The following is a 13,145-nucleotide window of genomic DNA, read 5'->3' as shown; positions in this document are numbered from 1 at the left end:
TGCTTTCTCGCATCATATGCCTCTACTAATGCTAATACCTATAATGAACCCAACGTAATTAAAGACAGAAATAAAATTAAAACGAATAGAAGTATATATCAACACAAACTAAACGGGCAGTGGACTATCTGCAATGATAAACTGGGCGTCAAATAACAGACTTTCCGGTTGCTGCGATGCTTATAGGCTGTTGCAGAGCAAGAAGTTCCGTGGGGATGTCGTTTGCTCCAGAGTGTTACGTGTTGTCATTTTATTTTTGACTGCATTCTACTTTCCTTTGGAATACATCGGTAGTTTTTCTGATGGAAGTCATCAAGGCGTCGTCATCAGGCACAAAATTTGCAATGCATTCCAACAAATGCAGGTTGCTTCTCACACTTTATATCAATCGCACGTAAACATTTTTAATATCCTCATAATCGCTTAACAATGTTTTCTTTGGGTCCATTCCATCCATCCTGCAGGATCTTATTCTATAGAAATTGTTGCTCGGGGTCGGACATTGCGCCTGTAACCGATGTCCCCGTTATTATTACAGCAGACCAAGTTATGACAAAGAACACATCTGTTCACCAATTAAGGACAGTGGCAAGCTCATGGAGCGATGGTCAAGTCGGACGCACGGTTAGAGGCAAATCTAACTGACTATTCTTGAGCTTTCGTGCTATATTATGCTCCGATCCGCCACCTTCCACGTTACAGGGTGCTCGCTTAAAATAAACTGGCGCGGTACGAAAGTTGTGCACGAGTTCGTACCACTTGGGAATGTCAGGGGTGTTCTGTAGAAGTGGCATGGCAGCATAAGCTACTACATAGTTATATACGAAATCGAAACCGAAAGTAAACGAACATCACCGTACTTATTCGTAACGTACCTACCTGAGCGATTCCTTTTATGTAAGCCATACTCCTACAGTCCGTTTTTGAAAGAGAAAGCTTAGACCAACGAACACTATAATAAAAGTAAAACAAAAAGAAAGTAACCCCTTTCACACTTTACCAGCTATTATCGATAATGTAGAGGGCGTCTTATAACTTCGGGTCGTCGATTTATAGGGTCGTCGGTTTTATGAAATAAAATATCGTAAAACTGAAGTTAGTTAAATAACTGCAATGCTTACTGCACAACTTTATATAATTATTTTAAAGCGCAGGAAATAAACTTACGCCGATATGCGTAAGTTTATTTTCAGTCAGCAAACACGCACATCTACAACACTGTCGTGTTGTAAATGTGCGTATTTGCTGACAAATGCGCCTGAAGTCTGAAAAACCCGAGTAATCAACAGGAAGAACCCTACTACTCCCTCTGTCTGAAAGAGGCTGATCATGCTGTTGATTAAAAAGGACAATGTGCGATAGCAGGGATTATAACCATCTGCTAACTGCATTCAGAGCACAGGTTTGTTAGGGGGGGAACACTGATCGGACAAGTTTATTAACTACTATGAGTAGTCACAATGGAACTATGATATTAGGGCCAGCTAAGACTGATATCATTTACCCATTGTGTATTATGTCCATGAATTGCATGTGTTCTCTGGTCGATTTGCCTGTTTCTCTGCCCCCGTGGATAGTACATTTGGTACAATCATCATCCTCTCCACACAGAGTTCGAACTCCGTTAATGACGCGAGGAACTTTTATAGGCCTTTTTCACAAGGTGGGTGAGTTAGTGGGTTTCAGGCTAGGGTATCATGATTTTTCTCCCGAAAACTCGGATTTTCGTCCAGTAAACAGAAAATCGATCACACACAGTTTGCAGACTATAAAGCGTTTAGGGCGTAAGCCTCAAGCTATGGAAAAGTCTAAACTATGTATAAGTATAGTGCGAAAGCATCAATAAAATACATAGCCAAATCTGAATTAACAGAATGTTAGCAAAACGGCATCGTTTTAAGTTATATCTCATATTGGGAATACCTTCACAACGAGTTGCCATGATATTGCACTACTTCGAATAAGTAACGCTTCACCCGAGGAGAAGACTAATGTTACTTATTCTCAGATGGACACCACACGATGCCGCTTTGCTAATATTCTGTTCATTCAGATTTGGCTATGTATTATTGATGCTTTCGCACTATACTTATACATAACAGTTTGCAGACATAATATACACGGCTCGATATGGTTTTGGTCGCTGATGCGCCGAAAACCATACTGCCAACCAACGTGTTTTGTTAGTCGAAAAACCGGAGTTTCCGAGATAGAAATCATTGCTATCCACGCTTCAGAATGACTAACTCGGCGACAGAATGAACAAAAAACTAAAAAAATCTTGCGCCATTGATGTGATTCGAAACCGTACCCTTTTCCACATCGGATAGAGAGGACAGTGATTATAACCCTTGTGCTTCCCGCGCGGACAGTTACAATGAAACTGGATAGAAGAAATAATTTTGATATCGTACGTTTAATTATATTTGAAATTCTTGAGGAAATTCCATCAAGCTGTACTATAAAGCCGTCTTCCTTCCGATCGTGACGTATGCTGCAGGTGCTTGGTTCCACAGAGCTAGATTGGTTAATATGATAGGCAAATTAGGCTCTATACAACGGACAATGCTTCTGGCTACCCATAGGGTAAGCAGGACAGTATCCACTGCTGCTATACAGGTCTTAGCTGGGACCCTTCCACTGGACTTGTATGTAACCTTCCGTGGCCTGACCTTTAGAATCAACAAGAAAATTCCAACCAAGATCTTAAACATTGAGCTAAACCTGAACACTGACCCTAAGGCAGAGAAAAGACGCTGTTATAATGAGATGATAAATATCTGGCAGACAAGATGGGACACTTCCACCAAGGGAGCAGCTACAAGGAGGTTCCTGCCAGATGTCACTTTCCCCTCCTCTAAGTCGGCACAGAAGTGGCTCTCTCTAACTCTTGAGACATCATTCCTAGTCACTGGGCATGGCTCATTGAACGAGAAGCTCTTCCAACTAGGCCTAATACCCATAGACGTTTGCTACTGCGGGTCCAAGGAGAATTGGTTCCACCTTCTCTACGAGTGCGCTCTCTATGAGGACCTGAGGCAAGACCTAGCAAATACCATCCCTCTCACTGAAAATCAACTGGACATTCTGTTGCAGACACCACAGAACCTTGCTGCCTTCCAGAACTTCTCAATGGAAGTATTCACGCGCAGGAAAGCCTCCTACAGAATAACGCAGGCTACGAATGGGGATCCCCTGACGGCAGCTTAAAAATTTTATTTTTAATTTATTTTATTTTTTTATTTTTCTTTATTTTTATTTTTTTTTTTCGTCTCCCCACTCTCCACTAGTGTAGCTTCTCTCTCTCTCTCTCTCTCTTTTTTTTTTTTTAATTACACCACGGGATTTTTTTTTTTTTTTTTATTAATTACATCACGGGATCTTTTTTTTTTTTTCCACTTCCTCTGGAATGGGCCCCCAGAGGAACCTGGTCCACCTTTTGACAACATCAGGTGAGTCAGGTTTCTTTTGAGACGGTACGTGTTTTATTGGGACTGGCCCACCTTCCCGTGGTGTGGACGAGTACCCAGAATCATCTGTCCAGGTAACTGATGCTTCTGGGTAGCCAAGAGGCCAGAACAGAACAACAGAACACACACATAATACACACAAACCTACGTCATTCACATTCTGGCCCATTTGTAGTGATACTGTACTTCACAGAGATACCAGGCGGAGTTGAACAGACGTTCTAGGAGCCGCCCTTTACAAAACACATGTCCACACATCAATGTCAGATGGGAGTACTCCAACTGTGTACTCCCATTACTATTGACACAGAAAACAAACTTATCCACTCATGCGTATGTCCGTAAATTACATGCGTGTCCTCTTTTCCGTTTCTCTCTTTTCTGCTTCCATTTCTTCGCATCATCGCTATTGACGCAATCAACTTTTCTTGGCCTTTTCCTCATCGTGGCTGCCTCAAGCGGGAATTACTCTGCTTGAAGCGCGGACAGAAGCGTGATAAAGTCTCATAAAGGTCCCAAATCATCGCGTCTGCCGTGACCTTTTCCACACGGCGTGGAAAGACTCCTGTACAAATTGGAACAGTATAGCATTAAATAAATAAGATCTTTGTTGTAAAGTTCATCGGTACACGCAGGTATCGATTATATATTCTGTCTTCATGTAATCATGTATATTACTGTATATTTTGTACATTATTGTTTATTTAATTCCTGTAAAAGTCTCGGGTCGAGCACGAATGTACCCTTGTTTATTGTACATTGTGTTCCTCGCACCTTAGTCTGTATTCACACCCTTCTGGCACAGAGCCGTCCCGGGGTGACCCAAGGTTTCTTGGGAAATAAACTGATTTTAATAATAATAATAATAAAAAAGTTCAAATTATAGTCCCGGCGAGGTTATCTCTACCGCTTGTTAACCCCTGGCATGATGCCGTGAAGGGTATTGTAGGATCGTGGCACTTGCGTGTACTGATGAACTTTACAATAAAGATCTTATTTATTTAATGCCATACTGCTCCAATTTGTACAGGTGTCTTCCATATGCAACAATATCAAAAAGTTTCCTAAGATCCAAAACCTAATTTCCAAAAGCTTTCATAAGGGAAAATTCCTGTTTTGGATAAAGGGATGGTTGAGTGGGAGAAGACAGAGAGTGGTAATCAATGGGCAGAGAACATTACTCATCGTGGAGTAATGTTCTTAGTGGAGTCCCCCACCCAGGTTTCAGTGTTGGGTTCATTGTTGTTTTCTGTATTAATTAATGCTTTTGGTGAAGATACATCAGGCTTAATGTCTAAGTTTGCAGACGACACGAAGGTTGGCAGGGTTGTTAATGACACTGATCACAGTATGCTACTACAACAGGATCAAGAAAAGTTGAGCAGACATCTGAAGTTTAACATTGACAAATGTCAAGTACTGCATATGGGTAGTAGTAAATCCAGAGTAACGTATCAGACAAGACAGTCTGCAAGAGTAGTTCATGGTGTCAAGGATATACAGGAATTTTTCTAGCAGTTATAAGGAGGTTTTTTTTTTTGTAGTTGTTGACGCATCGGCTTCTGTGGCCATAATGCACCTCCCAAGGTTTTTGCAGTACTTTGATCCAAGCCCGAGGCGGGATTCGAACTCGCGACCTTTGGGTTGCTAGGCAGGCACTTTGCCCACCCGGCTAGCCCGGTCGGCTACAAGGAGGTGATTATCCCCTTGTATAAGGCAATTGTCAGGCCACACCTTGAGTAACGTATACAGGTATGGAGGCCTCATTTTAGGAAGGATGTAGAGCTGCTGGAACGAGTACAGAGAAGGGAAACAAGATTATCGAATGGAACAAAGGGTTGCTCATACGAAGAAAGGCTTAAGTTCTGCAAATTACAGTGTCTGACGACTAGGCACCTGCGAGGTGATTTTTTTTGAGGTCTATAAGGCTTTAAATGGTTTGAGCAAGCGCAATGCTGATGGGATTCTTCCTCTTGCTCAGAATAATCATTTGAAAGGGCATAAATTCAAATTGAGGAAAGACAGTTGTAGAGTAGATGTGCGGAAATTTGCCTTTAGCTAGCGGGTGGTCGGTTGCTGGGACAAACTTCCATCTATCGTTTCAGAAGATAGCTTAAATAAATTCAAGGCAGAACATCTGGAGCGAATGGATGATGAAATGGGAAGGGTTTTTTTTTTTTTTTTTGGCTGATGCTGTATATGCTTGCTTTCTTGCATCATATGCCTCTGCTAATGCTAATGCTAAAAGAGGCCGAAAACTGAAATAGCTTGACCTGCTCAGAAAAGAGCTACAACATACAACTAATAACAACAATTCAGATATGATTTTTAAAGTCCCTGCTGCGTGGGATGCATGTAATAATAAGAAACGATTTTCATCCAAAATCATAATAATGACAGTGTATCTAATTAATTGTCATGTGAACTCTGTCTTCTGACCGAAATGAGAAAATTGCAACACTAAGCAATCTCTCTCTCTCTCTCTTTCGGCGCACAATAGCCTTAGATGCTGATGCGCCATAATAAAACTCCTAATAACCAACCTCTCTCTCTCTCTCTCTCTCTCTCTCTCTCTCTCTGGATGAACCCACACTGGATATGACCCGCACACCTATACATCGACTAGGCCCCCAACCAACCAGTAACCACTGAGCATCGGGCTGCACTTGCTGGGGGGCACTGCAAAATTGCGCTATGGAGGACTGGGCGGAGCTCTCTTGTCCGGCCCACTTTCTTCTCCCATCCCTGGAGAGGGGAGGGGATAGTCAGTCTGTCCCCTTCTTTTCCCTCTGGTGGGGCATAGGCATGCCCCACTGATATACCTGGGATCGCCTTCCCTATTGACCAATTAGTGACCCAGTTAAAATATTTAGGGGTTATACTGGATGGTAATCTTACCTTTAAACACCATCTAACTTATATCACAGAGCCAAAATTAAAAGATACTCTGGATTGGTGGCTAGGATCGCCAGGCGGGACTGGGGGTTAAACCAACGCACCCTGTCATTGTTTTATAAAACAACCTTTCTACCGATCATCACTTACGCCTCAGCAATATGGTTTCCCAAAACAGCAACTGTAGTAAACCGACGCATCCTTGATGCAACGCAAAGAACCATCCTACTGACAGTTACACGTGCTTGTAGAACAACCAGTACCCACGCACTGCAGGTCTTGGCCGGGGCTCTCCTCCTTGACTTAGAGATCACGCGAAGGGGAATGAACTACCACATAGAGAAAGGAATACCTTGTACATACCATGGCTATACTGTGGACGTTAATGCACCACAAAAAAATGAAAAGATAAGACTGCAAAAACACCTGATGCAAGTTTGGCAGGAGCGCTGGGCCAACTCAAATAAGGGAAATATCACCAGAAAATTCATTCCGAACATCGACAGGATGTACCCCAGTCCCCCAACTTGGTTTCAACCTGGCTTATACACCACCTATTTACTGACTGGTCACGGGGCCTTTAAAGCCAAGCTGACAGCGCTGGGGATTGAGGTGGATCCGAGCTGCGCCTGTGGGGAGCTTGAGTGCTGGGAGCACATTATGTACGATTGCACCCATTATGAGGACCTCAGGTGCAGATTGATCACTGCAATACACTACCTCCCCAAGAACTTGGAATCACATCTATTGGACTCACTAGAGGAATATAGGGAGCTAAAGGAATATGCCCAAAAACTATTTGCTAGGCGTAAAACACTGATAGCCATCTACAGAAGAAGAAGATAAAAAAATAAATAAATAAAATAAATAAAAAGAGACACAGAACACGCATGGAGAGGACTCAAGGAGAACCTCCCTCAGGAACCTGCTCACTACTAATCATCTAAAACCAGCGATCGCAAGAATAACTCCATGGGGATGTGGATCTTCCCATGATGAAGAGAACCACAGCCATTGATAACAGACTAACAACGGACCGGACCAGTGTTCATAGCTGAGGACAAATCTGGATACTAAAGGCTACCGATGATATAGAAGACCGACGAAGATAGAGAAACTCCAAGTTCCTGCCTTGACGGAGCCATATTGGCTCAAGGCTCTGCACTCTCTTGTGCAGTGCAATTCTTTTACTCCCACACCCGGCAGGGGGGGAGGTGACGGCTTGCTGTCTCCTCTCTTCCCTGCCACACCATTCCTTCCCTCTAGTGGGGCATGGGCATGCCTCACTGAATAATTGGGGGTCACCTACCCTATCGACCCTCTTCTTCCTATTTCACCCCCAGCCTTCACTCTCCCCTCCCAGCACTTTCTCTTGCACAGTGTATAGCCCTACATGTCCAAATTTAAAATACACCAAAAAAAAATTTCGCCCAACCTTTTAGGCACTTCAGAAACAGGCCTTCAGCGTCAAACCCCATATTAGCGTTTTAATGTAAGCGAACTAAAATCAACCGCGGTCGTTCCAATTTTATTTTAGGTCCTAGTCACTAAAATCCCAGGAAAGTAAGTGGCAGGACCTGCCAGAGTACAATTGACTCACTGGTAACACCGGGCTAGCCTCCACGTGGCGAGGTATGGGCAACGTCGGGTCCCATTAGGGGCCTGGCGGCCAATAAGCCGGATAAACAATGGACACAACATATAACACTACTCATGACCCACACACTTCTAAATCTCTGGCTTTGACAGGGTACTGTCACCGATACATAGAACATTCGCGGAGATGGGAGAAATCCCAGGAGCCGCTAGACCCTCAATATACCTCATACCTCCCTATTGAACTCATATTTCTGTTTTCCCTCCAGCCTCCCACCTCTTCCCCCTACACTCTACCTATGTCGCCAGCGAAAAGTAAATACCCCACACAACGAAAAATTTAAAATGCCACACTCGACACACTTGGAATTATCCCTCCCCTGTTTGTTTATAAAATCTGAGGAAATTAGGTGGCAGGACCTGCCAGAGTACTTATTTAAAAATATAGTGGTGTACCTGGTCTACCACCATGGGGACAAGTGTGGGCAACGTTGGGCCTCAACAGGGGTCCAGTGGCTACGGCCAGATGAACAGAACATAACATCACACATATTCATTATCCACACTTAAATCTCTAGCCTCGACAGGGTACTGTCCTACACCCACAGTGAAAGCAACGCGGAGATGGGGGAAACCCCTGGCGCCTTTAGACACTAAATACACTTTACACTTTCTCTCTCTCTCAATAAAATATTTATTTCTATTCATTATTTACATTCACACATCTGAACTCATTATAGATTTTAAATTATTTCCAAGTCATTTTAGCAATATCAATCTATTATATAATAAATAAACTCATATTTCAATCATAAATAAAAGACCGAAAGAACAAGATGAAATGAAATTATGAAAGATCAAAAATTGACATATTAATGGCAATGAATTTGTTTTTGCTGCTGATTTCTTACTGCTGCCCTATTAAGCTTATCAACCTTTATTATCGAGGTCTCTTCGCTTCATAAATTTCTTATTTGATCATATTTATATGTCTGTGTCCGAGTCCTGTCGGTATTTCTCTTATTTTTTTAAGTGCAGCAACAGAAACACTTTTTGTACCTACTGAGAGCGATCCCCTCTCTATTGTAAAATTTCTACTTCAATTAGATTTTACACATATTCGGTAGACTGTTTTCAATGTCATATTTTTACCAGACATTCTAGAATTCAATTAGAATAATATTTTACAAAAAAAAAAAAAAAACACTAGTAACAAGGTGAAGAACTTTTCAAAGCTCTTTAGAAACTAAAAAAAATCAGCTTTAAAGTGCTTCTAAAAGTTTGGCTCACACCCTTAACTATACCAAATTATAAGCCTGAATCCCTTAATAATTCTTAGCAAAAGTGAGTGGCTTGTCGCGATGTGTTCAGTAAAAATGAGAAAACATATTAATGATAATTTTTCATTTTAAAAACACCTACGTTTTATGTTACCGAATCATTTACAACACTTACCAGCAATTTTTTCGCTTTCGTCTTTGGCTTCCTGATTAGCCTTCAGTTCTTCAAGTTTCCTTAGTTGTAATCTAAGTTCAAAGTGGTCGATAGCTAATTCAGCGTTTGTCTTATAGGCTTTACGAGTACCTAGTCACAAAAAGATGATCGATTAAGTTACATAAAAACTTATATGACAAGATTCAGTATAAACAAGTTAAACGTTAACGATGTGAATGCTAATCTGCCCCGCTGAAGAAATTTGAACATTATTAATGTACGATGAAGCAATCGTCGTATAGTAATTGTATAATCATTATCATAATCAAAATGTGCAGTACTTAAATACACTGAGCAGTTTTCTTAAGGTACGTAATGGGTCCAATGAGGAGTCCAGAGGGACACCTGTCGTGATGGTGAGTGGAGAGTGTTTCATGCCTCACAAATCTCTGCTGTTATTTCGAAGGAGTTGAATTTCGAAATTATGAAACGTTCACTATGGTTGAAAATTATGTAACATTCATTAAACTGAAAGTTCATTGGATTAAATTGAGAAACAAAAAGGGGGGGGGGGGCTATTCTGTTTGGCTTTACCTCTGTCCATCTCCCGCAAATTATTATTCTGTTCTTTACGAATTAGAAAACAAAGTTGAAAATATCACATTATCGTTAAAATATTTCGCCGCACTTATTTTATTAAGGTATTCTAACTTTCCCAACGTTGGAAAGACTTGTGTTGCTCTAGACAGATTAACTTATACAGCACTGGACACTTTGAATAAATTCAGTCTTACTCAAGAGGTATCTAATCCGAGTAGAAAGACTCACATTTTAAAATTTATGTTCTCAAAGATAAAACTAGAAACTAACAAAACAGTTTTCTTATTTATATCTGACCATAAGACTATTACTTTCATCGTCTTAGGGGGTGTCAAACATCACGCATTCCAATAATATTTTGAGAAATTTTCGAAGAGCAGATTCGCCAAATGTCAACAAAAAATTATTCCAATTGGAACTCTACTTGTACTGATATTCCACTTAAAAATCTGTAAACAAATTTCTGAAAACAATTGACGCCGTTATTTACGTAAATGTACCAATATCATTGCCCAACCCCAAAGTTTACGATGTAGTGTTCTTCAGATTTGAAAATTTCATTAAATAAAACAAAAATGTTCATAAAAAACTTAAATTATTACAACTCTACTCGCGATAAAGAAAACTTCAATTCGTTACGAAGAAAAGACAAACAAATCATGACAATATTCGCAAAAGTTATGAATCCTCTTTAATCGAAATATCTTTCTCAAAATAATGACACAAGTGATTTGGAAATATAAATGCTAACAGATTTAATCGATCTACCTTCATTATTTTCGGTACAAACAACAAATTGATACAACTTTCAGATATAGTTAACTGATTTATTCTAAGAAACGATTTTCATGCACAATCATAATAATCACAGTTTATCTAATTAATTGTGATGTGAGCTCTCGCTTCTGACCGAAATGAGCAAGTTGCAACACCAAGCAATCTCTCTCTCGCTCTCTTGGCGCACAATAGCCTTAGATGCTGATGCGCCATAAAACTAACAACCAGCCACCTGCTCTGGCAGCCTGTCTGCACTGCTCAGAAAACTTCATATCTGACTGCACAATTACTCCCCAGGTCTTTTTCATTCTCCGCTGCCTTGAGTGTAATACTGCACTGTTGGTACGTTACTCTGTGGTTACTGCTTCCCATATGCAGTACTTTACATTTGTGAATGTTAATCTTGAGTTGCCACCTCTCAGCCCATCTGCTCAACTTTTCTTATCCTGTTGGAAGAACCCATTCACTGATGGAGACACTACCCACAAAGGGGTGTGCCTGGTTGTAAACGGTTTCCAGATAACCTGTAACATCTAAATGCTGTTCTGCTGGTATAAGCAATGAGCACCATGCAAATGCTCCTCATATTATTACATGGCCATCATTAGTCTGCATTCGTACCGTGCAGGTTGGTTCCACAGATTCATAGTTTTTTTTCATATTCTGGTCATCCCATCAGTGTGAAACAGCAGGAACATGGTTTTTTAGCTAGCCCAGGCAATGTTTTTCCAAAATGCCACTGCCCAATGTCGTTGATATTGAACCTGCAACAAAGAGTTCTTCTTCCTATTGTAACTGAACCTTTTTCGTTTTTTGTGACAGAGGTGGAACCAAATTGGTCATCAGCTGTGATACCCACTGGTGACAAGGAATGACAAGCTGTGCATTCTGAAATGATTCTTTGGTTACATTTCTACTAGGTTATTTATTTATTATTTATTTAACTGGATATAGCTTTTTTTACCCTCACAAGTGCTGTCAGTCTCCATTGGCCTCTTGTTGATTCTGACTACTGTTGGCTGAACATTATTTGATTATTAGAATAATCCCAATACACCCATGACACAGTCATGAGTGAAAATCCCAGCAGGATTGCAGCTTCCGAGATACACTGAATTGCACACATATAGCATCCCTATGCATCTGATCATCTCCTTTTTTATTGGTATAAACAACATGAGGTTACTGAAGGAGTGCTCCATTTCATGAAATGGGTAGGATTTAGGGTTGTGCATATCTGTGGCTGTGCAGTGGTTTTGGAAATGCCATGCCCTAAATTTCTTGAGTATACACGTTTTAGAATGCAGCTGAACATGGTCGCATTCAGATCCCAGCCTGCCAGAGACTCTTCCTTCTTGTGACAGGTTCTCATACTTCTATTATTGGAAGAATACAAATTATGCTTTTATATCTGATAGGAACCATATATACACGAACATTTGGAAGAACCAACAGCAATCCAAAGAAATTATTTTCAGTGAAACTGCCTCCTAATCATCACTGATAAGAGTTTGCATTGCCTTTATGTCAATAAAGGATGGGAGACAAATAAGGATTATTTTCCTCCAATTTAGAGTTGAAACCTTCAAATATGGAAGAGTATGAAACTAATATAGCTAAATTAAGCAATAGTAATGGGATCAGTGGAAAAATTGCCATACTGCTATTATGGGGTGTCCCAAAGATTTGGGAGATCTTTATCAACTGTTAGACCCCCCCCCCCTCAATGGGGACATAAACTGAAATTGAGGAAAGACAGTTGTCGAATAGATGTGCAGAAATTTTCCTTTAGCCAGCGAGTGGTTGATTGCTGGAACAAACTTCCATCTGTCGTTGTGGAAATTGATAGCTTAAATAAATTCAATGCAGAACTAGACAAACATTTGAAACGAATGTATGGGTGAACTAGAAAGTTTTTTTTTTCCCCGCTGATGCTGTATGAGCTTGCTTTCTTGTATCATATGCCTCTACTAATGCTATTATCGGCGCTGAATAACTCTGTTCGAGCAAAATATTGAAAAGACGTTTTAGAACATTCCTACCTACAGATCAAAATGTAAACTGAAACAATTTAATGAATAAAGAAATATCTTCAGCAAGACTTTAAATAAAAATTCGACCTTGAGTATTAGGTTCTTGGACTTTTCGAGGCTCTTTAAAAACATTCAAATGAAAACCCAGGTTTAAGGTCAGTCGGCGCTCACGTCCATCGCTTTTCACACGTGATTAGTGGCCTGAGCCTTTTATTAATTCTTAAGACAAAATGATTGGCTTGTCATCTTTAATGACGGCTCTGTGAAAAATACGAAAAATTGTGTTTATAATTTTGCATTTTCTACAAACCTACACGTTTATGTTTTCAAATCGAATATA

Source organism: Mastigoproctus giganteus, chromosome 4 (genome assembly GCF_048544385.1).
Source record: "Mastigoproctus giganteus isolate SK-2022 chromosome 4, ASM4854438v1, whole genome shotgun sequence".
Classification (NCBI taxonomy): Eukaryota; Metazoa; Arthropoda; class Arachnida; order Uropygi; family Thelyphonidae; genus Mastigoproctus; species Mastigoproctus giganteus.
The sequence above is the reverse complement of the archived record's forward strand: the minus strand, read 5'-3'. Positions refer to the sequence as shown.